Source organism: Manis javanica, chromosome 13 (genome assembly GCF_040802235.1).
Source record: "Manis javanica isolate MJ-LG chromosome 13, MJ_LKY, whole genome shotgun sequence".
NCBI lineage: Eukaryota > Metazoa > Chordata > Mammalia > Pholidota > Manidae > Manis > Manis javanica.
In genome coordinates, this window is record NC_133168.1 from 10,964,921 (window position 1) to 10,985,498 (window position 20,578).

The window sequence follows — 20,578 nt, forward strand, 5'->3', positions numbered from 1 at the left end:
TGTAGGGACAAGACAGTTACCAAAATCCTTTTTACTATCAGGAAAACAATAAAAATTCAGCTAAGCAAAATTTTAGAATTCTTAAACTTCAAAAATGACTCTGGAACAAAAATAGAGCCATTGAATTGAAGTGAAGTGTAAAGACGGCCAGTCCATGAACAACCAGCAAACACGCAAGAGCCAGAGAGCCCATCACTTCATCTGTTCTTTCAAGTTCATGCACAGAAGGAAAAGAGGCTGTCTGTTAGGGAAAGGCTTTTGTTCATGTTTTTGCTGCTTTTAGAATACGAGCAAGTAATAAGAGGCACAGAAGTTGAAGCATAGGAGCAACAGAGGTTAAAAAATTAGAGGAAAAAGGATGGGTAGAAGTGCATCAGACTTCAGGGTTGGTAGCACTCGCTATAAGAGCAGCAATGACAGGGGTGGGGTGCAAAGCAGGCATGCACGAGCAGCAGACGTTTGAACATCACAGAAAAATGTTCTATCACAAAGAAATGAAGAAAGAACAAAAAGGTGACAGAGAAGTAGGCTCATCTTTAGTCAACCTCTTGGATAAAGGGGGAAGAAAAGTCAGAGACTTGAAACTTCTGAGGGTTAGAAGAAAAATCCATCCTGGATAATATAAATCAGTGATTCCCAAACTTTTGATGATTAAGCAAAGCCTTACATTTTATTTTGTGGTCCCCGCTCAATTTCTAAAAGTATGTAAGCTCTACAGAATCTTAAAGTTTCACAATATATATGAAGTAATTTTAAATGCTTCAGGTTATCACAAAACTAGACAGAAGCATCCGAATTTTGATATTTACATGGCTATGTGAACCAATTATCATAAGAACTCTTAAAGATTATTCTAGCTCAGTCTACACATCTTCTATTCAGTTATTCCTTGGGGGACATAATTTTCTAAAATATATGATGGTAAGGTTAAAATGGGCATGTTACCCTCTGTTCACCTCCATAAATACCCACCGTGGTTCAGTTGGGGAACTAGGCACTAAGATGTGATGTTGTAAAGTCATAATATGGTACAAACAAGCCTGGGCACTACCCTATTTAATACAGAGGAAGGGCATATGTTTCCAGCCTGGGGTATAGGAAATGTCTATTAGAGAAGATGACAGCAATGTTCAGTCTTATGACACAGTCTACAATTAAGCAAAATAAACAGTGATGAGCTTTTTTCTTTGATTATTTAGAAAAGTTTAGGCACCCTTCAAACTGGTATTAGAATAAAGTATTAAATAAAGTATTTGAGAAACATTAAGGCCATGGGAAATATGCACATACCCCCTTTTTGTTTAATGATTTTTATTTACAATCTACTATAATTACACAAAACCGAATTTTTTTTATATCCTGTGTTTTAGGCTCAATTTTTTTAACTACCTGACATAGAAATTCTCAATTCCTTAATATTTCCTACATTATTACTTACATAGTCAGGAACAATAAATTAAGAGTCTAATGTTGCATTTTCAATACACTATATTTACTTCAAGCTTTTCTTTCTGGGTTTCTGTCTTAGTGAGAGATTCATCAATCTCAGGTCTCACACGTTTAATTCTTAGGGAGTAGCAAGAATGAACATCTATCATACCGCAGATAAGGAACCTACAAAAACCAGCAGTTACTGAAATCTTCTGTCATGATGGGAGACAATTCTGCACATCTTATGAAAGAAGCTCTGGCTGCTTTTGTTCTGAACTATTTTTAAAATACGTGTGTAAAGTGAACAGCCTTCGAAGATAGCAATAGCATTTCCTTCTAGCGCAAAGGGAAATACACACACCATCTGCTTTAAAAGCTTTGTATTCCTTACATTCAAGGTCCATTTCTTGTAATGTTTACATACAATTTGGTCTGCTCTGTGCTGTCTTACTGAAATTGGGGCTTAGGGAAACAGTGCAAAAATGCTGACACTCTTACTACCGCTACTGCTGTGAGTAGTAAATTGTTCTCTATCTCTGACCAAAGAGTCTCATGTTTTCTGCCAGCATCATGAATCTGTGGAAGGCTTTCGAGTCAGCTTAAAAGAAGACTAACATCTCAGACCCTTCAGAGTTATTGATAGGGTTGGTGATGAGGATGGGATGCTGACAGAGTGACAGAGACATAGTGTTCTTTCTGGAAAAGGAGAGATGAGGGCTTCACAAGTCCATTAATGGGATTTGAGAGAAGTCTATAGGAATCAGTAGCAAATTATATAGTCAACTGGGCTCCACATTTTCTGCCTGTTAATGAAGAGGAATTGAGGTCAATTGGAAATAGGTAAAATATAGTTGCCAAAATACTGTTCTGTTGCTAATTCACCTGTAGGTGGAAGGGCTTCCTTACCAATCTGGTGGCCAGCCTCTGATCTGAGGCACTGGTTACAACTTGTTCCAAGATTTGCACTGGGTAAGTAAAAGGTTGCTCCTAACTTCAGAAAATAGAGAAATGTTCACATTTATTTAGTGTGAAAGGGGAAACTCCATAATGGGAACCATTGGAATCACTGGAACTTTTACTGGTTCACATGCGAAAGAAGGATGCATGGAACATATTACCTGTGAAGGAATAATAGAAAGTGGTATGTTGTCTAATGGCTAAAATACTCCTTCATTCTCTCATACTAAACTTAAATCCATTTGAAAGTGACAGTAAAATATGACTTTTTTACAGTGGGTGTGGCTTCTGTAAAGGAGCTCTTTCTTGGGGAGATTTTCCTGAGATAGATAGAAAAAATCCAGGCAGTTCTTACTGCCCTGGATTGAATCTAGAATTCTGATGAAGTTGACCAACTGGATAATAAGAAAGAGAATCAATCTAAATAAATTCTTGAAGTCATCACCACTGTGACTACCACTTCACCAGCCCTGATGTGGAAACTACTGAGAACTCAAGAGATGTTGTATAGACAATGGGGCAGCTAATATCCCAAATTAAGGTGGATTCATTCCTTTAAGAAGTTCACCCCTGTTTGAGCCAAGACTGAATCAACCATAAGCTGATTAGCAAAAAGCAATGTGAAAATAGTTTCTGAGTGCAGGGATTCCCAAGACTGAACTAGAAAGTATCCCCCATGAGGGACTGGCTCCCCCACATAGAGTACTGGGGGACCAAAAATATTTGAAGTGCATTGGGTTATGCCATGAGCCATTGCCCTATAGTGTGAAACTGAAAGTACATATGAAGGTTTTCTTCTTTCCTGCTCTGATTCCTCTCTGCCTCTCTACCTTGACCTATGATTTAAAGAGAAGCATGATTAGAAGTCAAGGTACTACAGGCCCCAGCAGGGATCAAAGGACATGTGCACCCCCCGGAGCATGCTGGAGAATTCAGGGAAGAGAGGGAATCCAACTTCTATGATGTTGCATATGGACGCCCAACTTGCTGTTTTGCCATATATATAGAACGCTCAGATTCAGCTAATGGGGTTTAGGCAGAATTCACAGTGGGAAACACAAGCGAACAGGAGCTCAGGGTGGAAACTTTGGGGCCAATTTAAGGCACTACTTTTATTGTTTCTACTTCTGATTATGCAGTAGGAATTAATGTGTTATATGCTTATATTTCATCATCTATTGAGTGCCTGAAAAGATGATCACAACTGGGAAAAGGCCATAAGAAGAAAGAAATGCTAATGGAATGTGTAAATCCCTTTCCAGTCTTCTCCCTCTTTCTTCATGGATGGTCCAACAGAAACAGTAGAAAATCTCAGGAGGAGAAAAGGAAATCACAGCCCCGATTACAGATTTGAAGATAACATGAAGAGTTAAGAGATGTAGTATCTTAATACAACAGCCCTGTATGTCCAGTAAAAAAGAACTGGAAGCTTAGAAGGGATTGTCACCAACTGGTCATGTAATTGAGTCCACTGTACAGACTAAATGTTATACTATCCTGCACTGTGTCAGTGCCTTCTTTCCCATCCCACAGCTTCCTGAAGACAAACACCAATTCCCCTTCATGTGTCACGGCCAACAATATACATTTATAGTCGCATCCACACCCCCAAGTTCTACAGTTTACCTCCAGAGGTACCTAAATGTTGCTGACATTTGTCATCAGTGGGTGGATAGTATGAGTGGCTCTACCTTTCGGTGTCAAAGCTTGAACTATATAATGAAATTTTGTTGATGACGATGTCAGAAGCTTCCATTAGCAATACCTTGGCGGTGGTGTTATCACACCTACACAAGCTGGGTGGCTGTTAAATCCTGACAAATTCAAGGCTCGGCTTGACAAAGTTTCCTAGACAGTATGGGCAGATTTGCGATGTTCAATCCCTTGGGCAGTTAAAAAAATACTGTCTATTCAACTGCAACCAACAAAAAAAGATGCCCAGCATCGTACTGGACTCCTTGGCTACTGGCGACAACATGTGCTTCCCTTGGACATTCTACTTAGATCTTCATATCAGCTAATCCAAAAATTAGCATCCTTTGACTGTGGCCCAAATCAATACACCGTGTTGGAAACTTTCCATTAAGCTATGCCATGTGCTCTACATTCAGGGCCCCTAGTAAACCTGTGAGATACATGTCTCTGTGACTAGTAATTATGCTGACTAGAGCCTCTGGAAAAGGGAGACAGCTTCTACTTGAAGAATCCCATTTTTGTTAGGTCATCTCCCTAACATGCAGGGTACACTGTACTAGCTACACCTCTTTTGCAAAACAGCTATTTGCTTGCTACTGAGCTCCTGTCAAACCTGAACACCTGACCACGGAGTCTTGTGAACTGTCTGGCCCACTATTTTCATTTGGGGTGGGTCAAACTGAATGCCTAACCGTGTGAGAAAGCATCCTACAGACCTCAGTCACCAAACGGAAACCGTGTGTTCAAGCACTCAGCTTGCCTGGCTTTCCTGGCATCTCAGTTTTACATGAAAAAAAAATGCCTCTCCCCAACTGTTGCAAGGGTCCTAAATTTAACTTTCTGCTGAATCTGCCATCCCCTGCCAGACAGCTCTGACCATGATTTGATCTATGCCCCCCTTAATCTTAGCAAGAAATGTATTAGAAACAGCAGAGGATGGTCCCAGCTTCTGCATTTCTCATGTGAAATACCTGTCAACACCTCTGAATCTCCTTCCTACTGCCACTTCTGTAACTATTGCTTAGCCCTTCCCTGGGACAGATGAATGCCAGCAGGCTGTTGATGTGGGCAAATAGGACAAGTTAGATTGACTGCCCTCATCGAGCCCCTCCTGTACAAGGACTTGAATCAATTATTTATGCTCACCTTAGAGGATAAAATCTCAGACCCTTCATGGGGTCTCAAAAGTCGGCAGGAATTGGCAATTAAATTAGCCCAGTTGTCTCCTGCAGAACAAGGCAGTAAAGCCATCACTACCATCCATTAACATATCACTATATTCCTTCGCATCACACAGTTTTACCTACTCAGTAAATAAATGGTCACTATCAGAGCAAATAGGGTAGACAGGTTTAAAGTTACCAGTAAATTTAAATAGTTTTGGTTAAAGTAGTTTGTAAACATTTGATGTGGAATAGGTAGTATATATATTTTTCACTGTCTCCATTCCCTCTGTCTTCTGTACATTTCCATTTGAATGTTCCTTGAAGACTGGATTTCTTAAAAACAAACTTGATATTTCAGACATATTTTACATTTTCTTTAAAAATTACCCTATGAACTATGAAGACTGAATCAACCGTTGGATTCATGAGTATGGTATTATCTACATCAGTTCAGAATAATAAGTTTCTGCATTATCAAAAAAACTTTGTTGGAGTTAAATACGGGAAGCAAGAAATACATGCTTTGGTAAGGATATATAAAATATTTTTGCACCAAGACTTAGTCAAGGCATACCTCCATCCATTTTGGCAAAGAATATTAGGAAAATTAAGTCTTTTTTTCTATAGACATCCTTGTTCAAGAACATGGTGTCTGACATAGGCTAAGGCCAACTGTGGTCCCGTTGTTTCTTCCTGGTTACTGTAAACGGCTTGAATCAGAACCGATGCCATATTCATTCTCCTTTCTGTTACCACCCATTTCCTGCCATGCAGAAGGCCCTCAAGAAGTAGAAGCTGAATTACACTCCAAAAAGTTAGGCTATGAGAGCCTCAGAAATATTTCTCCTTTCAGTTAAATCTGCATCTTAATTGGTTTAAAGCAAGCCATTTCCTCAAACAAGGCTTCCTCCTTAGTGTTTGAACCAGCCACCCAGCAGTCCCAGATCACAGATTCCCCAAACTTCCATCAACGTAGACTCAGAGAGCTCAGGATCCTTCCACATCATAGATTGTAATCAAGATATCAACCTATTACGGCATTACTCTTCTTAGATGAGATGACACTGATGGGCCAGCATCACCAGGAATATATTTGAAAGCCTATTTTTCACCCAGTAATGATGATGGCTCCCATTAATTTAGTTATTCACTGTCACCGATCTGCCTGGTCATCAGTGAAGAGAAAGCTGGAAGTGCCAGGATTCAATTGCAAACTGCAAACTTTGTGAAACAAATTCATCTTCCTTGATCACCTGAGCTAGTCACACACAGACTTCAGGGACAAAATAACAAGAACACATGGATGCACAAACTTTCTCGGTGGTGACAAAAAGATTCAGTATTCATGGAAATGAAACTGTAAGTTTATTTCCCCCTTTTCTTTACACAAATCAAAATATGTTTTTAGGAATATTTTTCAATGAACTGTCTATTAAAGGTTAAAATTGAAGTATCCATGGCATACAACTACCATGAAAGAAACTTGTACCATAGGAATGAAGAATTTATAAATAAAATTTAGCAAAAATATTAACTTTTAGGTGGGCCTATGAGAGTTAAATTTTTTAAATATTTAAAATATTTCCCAAGTTTTAACCTGGAGGTAGGAAAGAGTGAGCAGAGAAACATTTCTTTCAACAATGCTATTTTTACTTAATTTCGTTTTCAGTTTTTCTTAATACTGGAACTGATTTCTCCCTTATTTCCTTCTTAAAATAAGGGGGGAAATTAATTTTTACTTTATAGAATGACATACAGCATGGAGTCCTGAGACCTGTATTCTAATTATATTCCTATTAACTACTTAATAACATTGGATAAGTTATTAGTAAAATGATGAGAATGGAATGGCCTCTATGTCCTCTAACAGGTATCTAAATTCTGTGATGCCTTCTATAAAGAATGCCAACCATTCCATCCAACTAGCTAAATGAATAAAAGTGAATTTCACAATCACATGTAAAATTATAGAATCTAAATATTTCTCTTCTGAGGGACTTAGAGTTGATCTTATGAGAGTATCACTTTGATAGCACTGTTGTAAATCTTTGATGGAATCATAATGTTACTTTTGAAATAGCAGTTTTGCTTATTTGCTTTTAGAGAGTGCTTTTTGTTAAATACTCCTTCCACTATAGAATATAAATAGAAAATAAAGCCATTTGTAAACTTTTATGTAATAATCTGATACTTATAAGTGTAATTTGGGGATTTTCTGAACTCAATATTTGAAGCATTTTGTAATACACAACTCTAATGAATTTGTAAATAGCACAAAAATCCCAAAAAATGGAATAATACATTCACAAATGTAAATAGGAAAATATGAAAGTTATATATTAAGTTATGAAAATATTTTTTGTAGTTATCCCTTAAGTGAATCTTCTTGCCTTCAGAAGACACTAAATCACTTGGCTCTATTTGAAGATATTGTAATTTCAGGTGTGTGTGAATATGTGCATTTGTTTTCTTTCAAGGTTTATTTGTTAAATCTGTCTAGAACTTTATTCAGGTCAATTAGTTTACATAAAATAGTTTGCCTATAATTCCTGGGTTTTACTGAATAAATTAGATGAATCACTTCACACACAAAAATTGTATTTCTATTGCTGTAATTAAGGTGACATTTCTTAAAATCCAAGTTGGAAAACAGCTGTTATTCCAAATACCAAAATAGAACTTGTATTTACTTACCTTTACTTGAGTAAAGGATTTAAGCAAGTATCCACAGATTTCTACCTTTTTTTCTCTCTCTCTCCCTCCCTTCTCACCTGCTTTCTTTTCCTCAGCCTTCCCCATCTTCACCACAGACAAACCAAAAAATGGTTTCACATGAAATATTCAGCTAACAGCTGTCTATTGGTAAAATAATTGTAACATTTCCACAACTTTTCATTGCTCTTTATCACTGTAAACCTTTTAGATTCACCCCATCCTCTAGGTGGCACATAGTTATGGGTATTATAAGATGGACCTTAATGATGTTCAAAGATCCCCCCTTCACATATTGGTATGGCTTATCTCCTCAACTATAATATTTAGCTGTTTTGCCTAGCCTTAATAATGATACTGACATTAAGTTTAGGAAGATCTTGAGTTCCAGCTCACCAAGACTTCTTAAGAGAAATTCCTGTCACAGTTTACAGAAGATTATTTGCATTCTCATAGGCAATTCTGAGACCATTTTATTATTGCATGTATACAAGCATGCATCCTTACAAAAAGTACACTGCAACATTTCTGATATTACCTAGAATTTGATGTTAATTAGAATTATGTCAGATTACATTGTCTTGCACTTGTCATTGACACAATTATGGGCAATAACTGATCAAAGTCACCATTGCTCCTTGTTTTCCCTTTTGTTCAACTGGATGTATCTTTTCTAAACAGATTAATTACTGTTGGACATGTATACAGCAAGCGCTTCCTGTTATCCAAAGAGTAAAAGCATTTAGAAAAAAAATTAGATCATCTTTTAACTCATAACCTACCTACTTTTTAGCTACCTGGTATGACCACATGTAAGTATTTGCAATAATGGTAAATTTAAATAGTTTTGCATATTCTTCTTAGTCAAACACTTATTTTAACCAACTAAAATTTCCAAATTTAGAAACATAACAATGTGGTCATTCACAGCCCCTCCTGATTTTAGATGCAGCTCTCCACATGTACTTAAAACCATCTCCCGTCAGTGAGTTGCTTATTGAATTTCTGCCTGTGTCTACACAAGAAAAAAAGAAATAAAGGTTTGGACGCAGTCTGAGTTAAAACAAAATTTAAAAAATCCCTCACACTGGGGAAGGCAAGATTCGAAGGCAATCCTCACTAGACAAATCCTTTAAACAACTGCTCAACTTCCCCTTTTTATTTCTTGTGTAGGCAGACACTTGCTTAAGGTGAGGCAGCATCCATCTTTCTCCCTCAACTGTGGAGAGCAAGAATGCTAATTTAGTTCTTGTTTCCTCAAAATTATTGAAAAAAAATATTATTAATACCAGAAAATTTGTATTCACACACCACATACTCAAATGAGTACTTTTAAAGTTTCTAACCTTTATTTCTGAATACTCTTATTTGCATTAGTTAGAACACAAGAGCTACGACCGAGGATTTTATAGAGATAAAATATGCAGAAATGAATACATGCACATCACTTCTTTAAAACACTAAATCATAAATTGTGTGAAGATGGTTTTTTTAAGACTCCAATACAATTCAATGTTTACAATGTCTCTTCCTGTTCTCACTCATTCCTTCACCTCCTTTGCTTATATTCATTCAGTGAACACAACTCCTCTCTCACACCAACTAAAAATATTAAAACATTAAACATGGTTTCAGAAGAAAGGGCTGCTGCTCTAAGAAAACTTCTATAGGAAGACGGGGTGTGGATGATAAGATACTACACAACACCCCAAGCTCCCACAGTGCAGGAGCTTTTCAGAACGACGTTTTGGGGTCCTACTCTACCTCTCTCCTAGCCACTTACCCCTAAAGAAAAATAAAGGTTTCAGCTCATTGCAAATTCAAAAGATTTTTAAAGGGTGCTGCTATCTTCTCCTTCAAGGAAAAGCTGCTTAGCCTACAGGAGCTGAGCTTTTCATGGTGTTGCTGAAGGAGATGCATCGCCCAGACAGGTGCAGGGTTCTCAGCCTGAAACTAAGGCTGATTTCGAGGCGCAGATAAAACAGAAGCGTCCCCTCCATCAGCTAAGACGCCTCTCAAAGGATAGAACCAGTGTGATCAACGTAAATAGTTGTACTTTTGAAGACAACAATAACAAAAAGTTTAGGTCTCAAAAGACTTGTGTTTTGCCTTTCTTGGCCCACGTCTGATCATACTGCAGGCAGCCCAGGTGCCGAGAAGCACGCAAAGTTTAACTGTGCCATCCAGGATCCCCGCGTGTCGGTGGCAGTTCCCTGGGGCGACTGTCGGGAGGGCCGGGCACCGTCGCGTCGAGGGAAGGAGGTCAGAACTCCCCGGGGGGGAAGGGGTACGGCGGGGCCGCGGCTTTGGGAAAGGAGGGCAGGGGGGTCAGGGCCGGACTTGGGGAGCGGCTCTGTGAGCGCGGGCCGGGGAGCGGGTCGCAGGTGCGGGCGGGCGCGGGCCGGCTGAGCGGGGAAGCGGCGGGGGAGCGCGGGGACCCTGGGCGCGGGGGACCCTGCCTGGGGCGGGGGGGGGGGGGGGGGAGCGCGGGAGCCGCAAAGCGCCGCCCCCGGGCGCGAGCGGGGGTCGGGCTGCCAGCAGGTGGAGTTGACGGCCAACTGGCCCTCGGGGACCACGGCGCGGCGCCCCCCGAGAGCCCCGGCCTGCGGGCGGAGGAGCCCCAGCGCGTGGGCGGCGGTCCCTCCCGAAGCCCGGGGGTCCCCTCCGCGCGCAGCCCGGGCGCCCGGCGCCCTGCGCTCCCGGGGCTACTCACCGTCCGGGGAGGCCGGCGCCAGCCGGGCGCGCGCGGGGCTGCGGGCGCAGGCGGCGGGCAGGGCCGGCGGCGGGGGCGGCGCGGTCCGGTGCGCGGGGCCGGGGCCAGGGGGGCGCCGGGCGGCGGCCGCGGCGGCGGGGCTCGGGACGCGGCGGGCCGGGAGCGCGGTGGGTCCGCAGCTGCCGGGCGGCGCGCGCGCTCTGCCCATCGCCGGCTCCGCGGCCGCCGCGCTGCCGCCGGGAGGGGGGCGGGGAGGGGAGGCGCGCGGCGGGGAGGGAGGGACGGAGCGCGGGCGGGGAGGGCGAGGAGCGGGGCGGGGACCGGGACCGCCCGGGGGGCGGTGCATGAGCCCCGCGCAGGGCCGACCCCAAGAGCGCGGGAGGAGAACCCGGGAAGAAGGGACGCGTGCCCCCCGCCCCGGCCGCCCGCCCTCTTCGCCCCTTTTCCTCCCTCGGCCCGGGCTGCGGGTGTCCCAGGCTCGGCTGCAAGCCCGGCATTCAGAGCGCAGGGGAGAATGCTGACCCGGGGGGCGGCCGCGAGCGCGCCCGGCGCCACGGGCCTGAGGCACCTGTGCGCCCACCGAGCGCCGCCGGCCCATGGCGGCGGCTCCCCAGCCGGGATCCTCAGGCCCTTGCTCTCTCTCTCTCTCCCTTCCCGGTCAGGTTATGAACATGCATGTGCATCCATGACATCGGTGTGGTCCCCACTATTGCTGTCTGCTTCCCCGAGCGCTCTTTGGCACACGGTGTCCAGCCAGAAGGCGCTGGCAGGAAGCTCAGTGCAGGCAACCACCGCCAGCACCTCGGAGCTGTTGTCCACACGGGGGTGGTGGCGTTTGTTTGCGGCCAGGTTAAGCAACAAACAGGGTAAAAACGAAAAAAAAAAAAAAAAGCAGAAAGAAGAAGAAAAAAATACGTCCTAAGCCCGATTGCCTGGGACCACGTTCTCAGTGACTTAGGAAGGTTTTAAGTGTGAAGGGCACAGGGACAGCCCATCACCTTCTGTCTTGGTTTTCCTTCTCCTGTTTCCCAACATCCTAAAAAATTAGAACACAATTTAACACGTTTAATTCAAATATTTCTCAATCATTTTATTACAGAGCGTTTCGTTTTTATCCAAATTCTCCTAAGATTGGACTTGCTTTCCTATTGTGGATTTTCTTTGCTCTGTTAGATTGTGAACTCATCCTGTTTATTTGCAAACTACAAAGAGTCACATAAAAATAGATATTATATTGAGGGCCTGTACACACAAGGTAGAGGGGGTGAATCCACACATTCAGTAAATATAAAAACAATTGGCACATTATTGACTGATTTGCATGAACCATAATTTTGTTTCATAATCTTCACATGGCAGTTGAGAGTAGGCAAGGAGCAAGTAGACAGATAAAATGTATGAAAGATATAATAGAAAAATAACTCCCCTCAAATAACAATATATACAGTGATTAATTATTCCCTGTGAGCACCTTGGAAAGCAAGAATTTCTGATTTTGTTTGTTTGCATGTGTGTACGTGTGTGCGCGTGCATGTGTACGTGTGTGTGCGTGCGTGTAGGGTAATTTTAGTTGTCTTTTCAGTTAGTTGAGTCACTTTTTAAAAGCCTAAAGGATTTTATCCTTTAGAGAAAAAAGGCACTTTATTTTACCTGTTTGTCTTGCATAACACATGTACATAATTAAAATAGGTGCATTCTAAATGGTACTTGCATTATGGAGAAACATTTTAAATGCAAAGGCCTACCCAAATATTGATGAAAAGCTTTTAGCTCTTCCCATATGCATTCAGATGAGGAAAAATTAACATTGGTGATGAAGTATGACTTGATGGTCTGGATTTTTTCAACTTGCTAGAATCTTTCCTGGGGATTATATCTGCCAATGAAAGTATTTGTTTTCACGTCTACCTGATAATCTGAATGAGAGAGGCATCTCTTCATTAAGAGCAACAGATATCAAACTCCTCTAATACACCTCAGGTTTAAGAGGCATATGCTACTGTTCAGATGTTGGTCATTGCATATGCAAATGCACCATATGCTACTCATAGGAGGAAAATGGTTGTTGAAGACCTATACCTCATTCGACCGTCTCAGTGGCGTCTACATTACGGGCTTGAGCATTTTTACATACAAGTGGTTACTTGGGCAGGGAGTGGTTGCCAAGAATTAAATTTCCATTTTCTCATCCCTGTTTAAGATATTCCTCACGCTCTCTTTCCTAAGGTAATCCTTCTTTGAGAATTTTTGCTATTTTCCTCCTCTACTTGATTATGAAACTGTAGTAGCAGTATCTGTATAGTCTTTTTATGATTGCAAAAAGGTAAAGAACAAAATGCAAACTAAACTGCCTTAAAGCAAAGCAAAGAGAAGGGGCGGCATTTAGAGCACAGCAAGACAAGTTTCTAACACCTCACTCCCCAGCTACTTGGCGGCCAGAGACAAGAACAGGATGATGAGAGATGAAATGGCATTCCCGTTCTCCAGCTGGAAGAGCTGGATTTCAGTTTAGGTTCTCAGGCTGGGTGAAAACTTTCTGTCACCTCTACCACAGTGTTCTCTCCCTGTGATATTTCCTTGTCCTTCCTTCCACATCTGTATTAGTGTTACACTGTGTTATGCATTAAAACATGGGAAGCAAAATAAATAAATAATACTAAAAACTTCCTTTTAAACACTGACCTTTTAAAAAATTCTCACACTGAAATATTCTGAAATCAGAAAGATTGAAAACCCTGTCTTTGAACAAATCCTGTACAGGTGACAAAGAGACTGGTGAGTGAAGGAAATATCATTTATCTAGTTATTGAACATACATATTGAATAAGCACCCCGGTAGGCAGGTACTGTGTTAGGGTCTGGGGCTATTATATTGAGGAAAACTTGTAACTGTTCCCTCGTGAAGCTTGAGGTCTAGTGGTCCTACTGAAGTGTTTTTTAACTAAGATGTGATGATGGTGACTACGATAACAATAATAAACTAAGCCCAAAGAAGAAACATTTATTAATTAAATTATAGGCATTAGGAAGAGTAGGGGTAAAGGAATATACATTATTAGGCTCTGCTTGGGCCACTTCTTATCTGAGTTGTTGGGAAAAAAAAGGAGAACAAGAGGTTAGGGGCAAAAGTAACATTTATTGCAGTGAAAGAAAACAATTGAATTTGTTATAGGTGAGTGAAAATGTTGATGAGCCTTAATTGATAAAAATAAACATCTGTTTTTATTGGTGGGAAAAAATAGAGAGTAACAAATATCTTGGAGGTTGTAGAGATTCCTGAGCAATCATGTATGTGCTGTGTAATACACACGATTGGTACTGCTGAACACACGGTGAACAGGACCTGGAGAAATGATAACAAAAATCAGCCATTTTCCCTCTCTCCTTCGGAAAAATACACCAAAGCAACAAGGAGAAATTTTTTTAAAACTATGAATTCTTTTTTCAGCAAAATCAGGAGATAGATAATCTGCAGTTTCCAAAATGTATGTACAAGATACAAAACTGCTGAGATCAACCAAAAGTCACAGAAAAGGAAGTAAGGAGAGAAAGATAGTGGGGCCAATGATGTCTAATCTTAGAAAGCATCAATACAAATATAATTCCTCCAAGGGAAAGTTTCACTCTGTATTGCAAAACTCTTTCCCTTCATTATAAAAATAGATTCAGGAACTGAAACTGGGCTATAGCTACAAAGGTAAGACAGGAAGAAGCCTGGCAAGTTGTGGTTAATCTCACAAAACCCAAGATAGGTACACTTCTTGAAGGTGACTTCTCATCTGGATTTACCAAACCCTTTCCTCTTATAGTAAAATGTGTGAGAACTGGAGTGAGTAGGGCTGGTGATAAAAGCCCACTTGGATATGTCCTGTCCGAAGTAATGGAGGGCTACACAAAGGTTAAACAGAAGAGATGTTTGCAAAAAGCAGTTGATCTCTTCATCATCGAAGAACACGGAACCTTTGTAAACTGCACATGGCTAGTTTCTTCTCCCCGTTTCCCAGGAACCTAAAGCAGAAAAATGTAACTTGGTTAATTATGAGTAATAAAAAAAGAATGGGCACAATATCAATACAAAAATAATATAGGACAAGACTTACAGAGGAGCATCAAATTGTTGTACCAATTGTTGAGAAATGCATGCTAAAACAGTGTTGCCCTGGAGAAGTTGAAAAATTTGTCCTAACATTCTGCCATGATATTTCATAAAGGGACAGTGAAGGAATTGCTTCTGTGAAGGAAAACCACGAGGCACAAATGCGAGAACTTGGGTTGAGGGGACTAAAGGACCTGATGACCCAAAGCTGGTGTAATGCAGGAAAGAAGTGGAACTAAAAACAAAACCACCACAAATTAAGAATGAATGTGGAATAATTACAAGGTAAAGTACATACTGAGTTAAACACAGTAAGGAAAAAAAAGGCAGAGGTGAGAAAGCCTAGCAATTGAATTGCAAATAAAGAGAGAAACTGGACTAGAGAGAATGTGAAAGATGGAGAAGATGAGCAAAGGTAATCCACCGCATATGTCATTAGAGACCCCAAAGAAGAAAAACAATGGAAAAATACATATTGCAATATATTGTTAAAGAAAGCAACATTGTTGAAATGAAAGAAGACTTGAAATTTCATTTTTAAAGAACTCAGTGATTGTCAGGGAAAATTGTCATCACATAAGATGCTTCCATGTTACAGTAACTAGAATTAAAATATAATAAAGAATCTTCCGGGCATGCAGGCAGAAACAATCAATAATGTATAGGAAAATATTGAGACTGGCCTCAGATTTCTTCACTGCATTTCTTCACACCATTCATAGCCGAGTAGTCTTTCAACATCAGTAGAGGAAAGCTCGTAAGATATCAAAGAAAATAAAGTGAGAGCTAAGGGTTTTTTTTTATTTTATTTTTAGCCAGTCTTTCAAATGTAACAGGTGGACACAGTTTTGAATACACAAGAATAAAGGAATATTATTCTCATGAACCTGTCTTCAAAATAGAGGATGGAATTTAGCTTTATAGGAGATAAATAGAAGAGGCGTCCTGGATCGAGGTATGATTGTAAGCACTGAATGTATTGAACTGTTGATCAGAAATGTGAGGATATGCGGATTAGAGCAAAATAATAGTATGCAAATTTCATAGATCCTGACCATGTAAAAATGATATATCTAAACAAAATTTGGATGAGAAGAGTAAAAGAAGATGGGATATGAAAGCATTTCTAATTGTCAAGAGTCAAAGAAAATCACTTGAGAAATAAGTAGTGTGACATATTTAACAATATAAAACTAAACCGTAGCTAAGATAATATTAAATAAATCATGTAGTAAGGAGGGAGACAGGGAGGAACAAGAAACACGGATCTTTATCATCTTTATCATGATTTATTTTAGCAAACTAGCAGATATAGTCTATAAAAATAGAGAAATGCAGTTAACTTAAAGGAATAATTATAAAAATAACAAAGGACAAAATAAAAATCATAAATATTGAGAAAATAGACCACAGAGTGTAGGAGTGTTACGAAGCTAAAAGACATAAACATAGCATGAAGCAATATGGCAGAACTAAGAGAAAACATATCCTTCATATCAATAACTGTAAACAAGGTTGTCTCATTTTCTAAGAAAAGTATAGATTGTTAGACTGGATCACAAAGCAAAATAGAATTTTAGCCTTATATCCAGAAGAAGAAAACTCAGAATGTTTGAAAAATGAAAGGATAGGGAAACATATACCAGGCAAATGCATACAAAGAAAAGCAAGAATTGCAATCTTAATCAGAGACAAGATGTCATACAAACCAAAGACATGTTAAACAAGGTGAAGAAAGATAGTTTATGATTACAGTTATGGGTACCTTGCTATGTATACAAAAGAATTATGACTATCTATGTGCCAAATAGTACAGTACCAACATAACTACATCAGAAATTATATTTCTATAAGAAGATAGCAAGAAATTCACTATTAATAGGAGTCAATACATTTGATTCGTGAGAGTTCAAATGTACAGACAATAAGATATTAATGATTAACTATTGTAGTACTCTTGCCAGATCAGTCTTACTTAGGAGCATCACTGGAAAATCCTAGTTAAAATTTTAACAAATGTACCCTATAAACACCTTAAAAAAGCACAATGCCATCAACAAGTGTGTGTTTTCTTTTCAAGAATGTAAGGATGTTTCTCTAGTAGAAAAGATATTAACATACTTTATCATTTTCCTCATCTATAAAATCAAAATAAAATATCAGTATCCACCTTATGGAAAGTTTTACAGTGATTTATAGAGTTATTGCATACATACCTTTAGCAAGAGTTCCTGGAATAAAATTAGTACTTTATAAATGTTATCTGTTGTGTTTATCTGCTTTCCCAAGATATTAAAAAATGAGTATGCTTATGATAGGAATATAATTCTTGTTTTCATTTTCTGGAATAATAAACTTCTGTGTTGATTTATTAAGGTGGTGTTCTCATCTTTTGCCCCTTTTTCTCAAGGTTTTCATTATTATTTTTCAGGACCTCCTTTCTTTTTGCATTATTATTAAAATCCTGCTAAGCATTAAAATCAATTTGCAAATTCTGAGTATACTGCAAACTACCCATTTAAAATAATTTCAAATTATAACAGTAATATATTAGTGCACTCTCTCACTTTTTCTAAATAGACTATTTTTTAGAGCAGTTTAAGTTCACAGAAAGATTGAGCAGAAGGTGCCGAGAGTTCCCATATACCCCTGGCCTCCTCTCTGCACACAAGCTCCCCCGCTATCTACATTCTGCTCCAATTGATGAGCCTGTTGACGTCATTATCACTTGGCCTGTATTTATATTAGGGCTCATTCTTGGTGTCGTACATTTTATGGGTTTTGACAAATATCTAATGACGTATGTCCATCATTAGAGTATCATACAGAATAGTTTCACAGCCCTGAAACTCCTCTGTGCCCCACCTATTCATCCCTCCCTCTCCCCGAAGCCCTGACAACTACTGATTTTTTTCACTGTCACCATAGTTTGGTGTTTTCCAGAGCATCACACCCGAATCACACAGTATGTAGACTTTTCAGGTTGACGTCTTTCTCTTAGTAAGATGCGTTTAGGATTCTTCTCTGTTTTTTACATGGCCTTTTTTTCACTGAATTCTCCTTTTTAAAATATTAAGACTGTCACCAGCTTTGTTTCTGCTAGTTTTGGGCTAGTATATTGTATTGAATCAATGTATATAAAATTTTCTGAGCTTTTGCGTCCCACGTGTTTAATAAGTGACATATATGTATAATACCTTTGTAAGATACCATGAAATTTCATTTTAGAAGATGAGTTTAACTTCACACTCATGAAGCATATTATCTTTGGACCATCACATTTTGCTATGGTTATTTACTATGGTTACTTCTTTTTTTATTTTTTTCCTTGTTGAGTTACTTGACTTCCATTCAATTTTGTATTGGTTTGGCATTTATTTCCTTTTTGTTTTATATTTCTTATGATTCCCAGATTCACTTTCATTCCAGTAGTTATCTTCAAATTTTTGATATCAATATCTTAGACTGAATTGTTATATCAAAAATAAAAATTTATCATTGGCAATATCCTGCCCTGAGAGAAAAATGTGCCCATCCTCTTAAGCACGTCAGCATCTCATGTTAATCCATCTCACTTCTTTCCTTATCACACTTGCATTCATATTGTTCCCTTTTGGAGTTTAGTATTTAATCATTACTAAATATTTTTAACCATGCCTTATCAAATTTCAATAACATTTATTCATTTCTTTTTTCAATTATTATTCATCATACTATCTTTTTCAAAGCTGTGCTGAATAATCTGTTTGAACTACTATCTAAATGTGTATATGTGTGTGTGTGTGTGTGTGTGTATTCAATAACAAAGAAAATGAATATTCTTTCGGACATACAAGGCTCATTGAAACTCTGTATACAATATATTTTATATACAGTTTACATTATGTTGTATATTTATATTACATATAATTTATATATCAATATATAACAGTCCTTACATCTAACTATATGTATAATAATTATGTAATTTATATATACAATATTTTATATATACTGTATATTACACATAAACTGTAATATGTATTATATGTATATTTCCAATGGGCCCTATATTTCTGAAAGGATATTTATTTTATCTTTGCCCTTGAATTATGGAAAAATGAAGTTATTATAGTTTATAATTCTAGGTCCACTGTTACACTTCCTCAGATAAATGACACTGACATATTTTTTCTTCTTTCCAACATTGCTGGTAGGAACTCTAATGTTATATGTTTCTTTATTTTTAAGCAACCTCTCTTTTCCTACTCTTCAGTTTTAGGAATTTGTTTTTTTTTTCTATTCATCCTTCTGTGAAGTGTCACTTTAACGTTTTATACTGTTTGACACTTGGTAGGATTTTTCCAACTAAAAATTGGGTTTGGAAATTACAGTTAATTTTTAAAAACTGTTTCCTGGTGTTTTTCCATTTTCTTCTTCTGAATTGTCTACTGGATAAATGTGAGGAGAGTTAATATAGCATAGTTAGCTGCTCAATACTTGCATGCTTCCAAGTAAGACTGGTTCCAGGACCGACTCACAATTTCTTTGCAATTCTTATTTATCTATTTACAGTCTACCTTACTTTATCTTATTTACAGTCTACCTCCAGTGGCTGCTCAATGGCCCTCAGAAAGTTCTTTATGTTAATGACTACAGATATTCATTCACACACCTAGAGGAATGGACTGTGGTATTCTAGATTGTCAGGGATTCATTTGCACAAAAATCAAGATTGATCATGTGTACCTGGTTTCATTGTTGGGGGTCCTCAGTGTCAATTACCACGATTGGTTGCTTAGCAGGATTTGCCTAGGTGGCCAGACCCATTAAAACCTCAGACCCTGAAGACTGGAGTGATTTTCCTTGGCCAGAGTTATTTCACACAGGTTCCCATGGTTCACTGCTAGAGAGGAAGCGCATTCTTTGTTGAGACATAGAAGGACTCAGAAGAAGCATATATTTTTCTTACTATTTCTACTCTGTATCGTTTTGCTCTAATAATCCATAGCCATGAGTAAAACTTGCTTGGAATCCTATAAATAAAACATGCATGGTATTGACACCCCCAAAACAACCAATGTGGAAACATTTGAATTTAGCCTCTATTTCTTTTCAGTTTTCATTCAAAAATTTCATCTTTTTATCCTTGTTATCATTTGAAGTGATTTCTTAATTTGATTTTCTACTTTACCAAATTTCCATGTAAATAAACCTGATCTTCTGTTTATCCTATCTATTGAGGGGTTTTTGTTATTGTTTATGTCAATAATTATACTTCCCCTCTACAAACCTTGATTTGGTTCTGTGCAAAATTTCTGGTTTTTTTGCAAAATTGCCTCTTCTTGATGCATAGCCACTTGTTATTTTACAGAACCTGCCTTGCTTGCTTCATAGATATCATTGCATATGTTTTCTCGGTGTAGAAAGTATATTTGAGTATTTAAACATTTTTCAGATTGTGATATTACCATTTCCGCAAGGTAAGTCCTCCTTTTGTTGAAAATATTGTCTTTTCATCTACTGGGCATGGTCTCATGGTCGTGCTGTCACATGGTATAACATGTTATGGTGTAACAGTTACTTGGCAGGGAGAGAGGCGAAGGCCCTATAATGGTACAATCCCCATCTACTTAATGTGTCGCTGCTTCACCTTTAGTTTTGAAAGGGAGAAGAGGGAGATGACATAACAGGTGGGAATTGTGATTCCAGCTCCCAGATTTGAGTGGTTTTAGGTACCAATTCTACGTATTCTGCAACATCTCAGCCACCAGAAGAGTTGGGTGAAATTGGACTTTGTTATCATATGCATTTTTCTTAATATTTATA

At 39.0% G+C, this 20,578-nt stretch overlaps 1 protein-coding gene across 2 annotated transcripts in view; it reads right to left on the reverse strand.

Annotated features, from left to right (window-relative positions):
* The window catches only part of FUT9 (fucosyltransferase 9), a 166,855-nt gene extending 156,101 nt beyond the window's left edge, over positions 1-10,754 (reverse strand). For both annotated transcript variants that reach the window (XM_073220944.1, XM_073220943.1), the window contains exon 1: positions 10,675-10,754. The gene's annotated coding sequence lies outside the window, so the exon portion shown is untranslated. The remainder of the gene's footprint in view (positions 1-10,674) is intronic.
* Between the last annotated feature and the right edge of the window lie 9,824 nt (positions 10,755-20,578).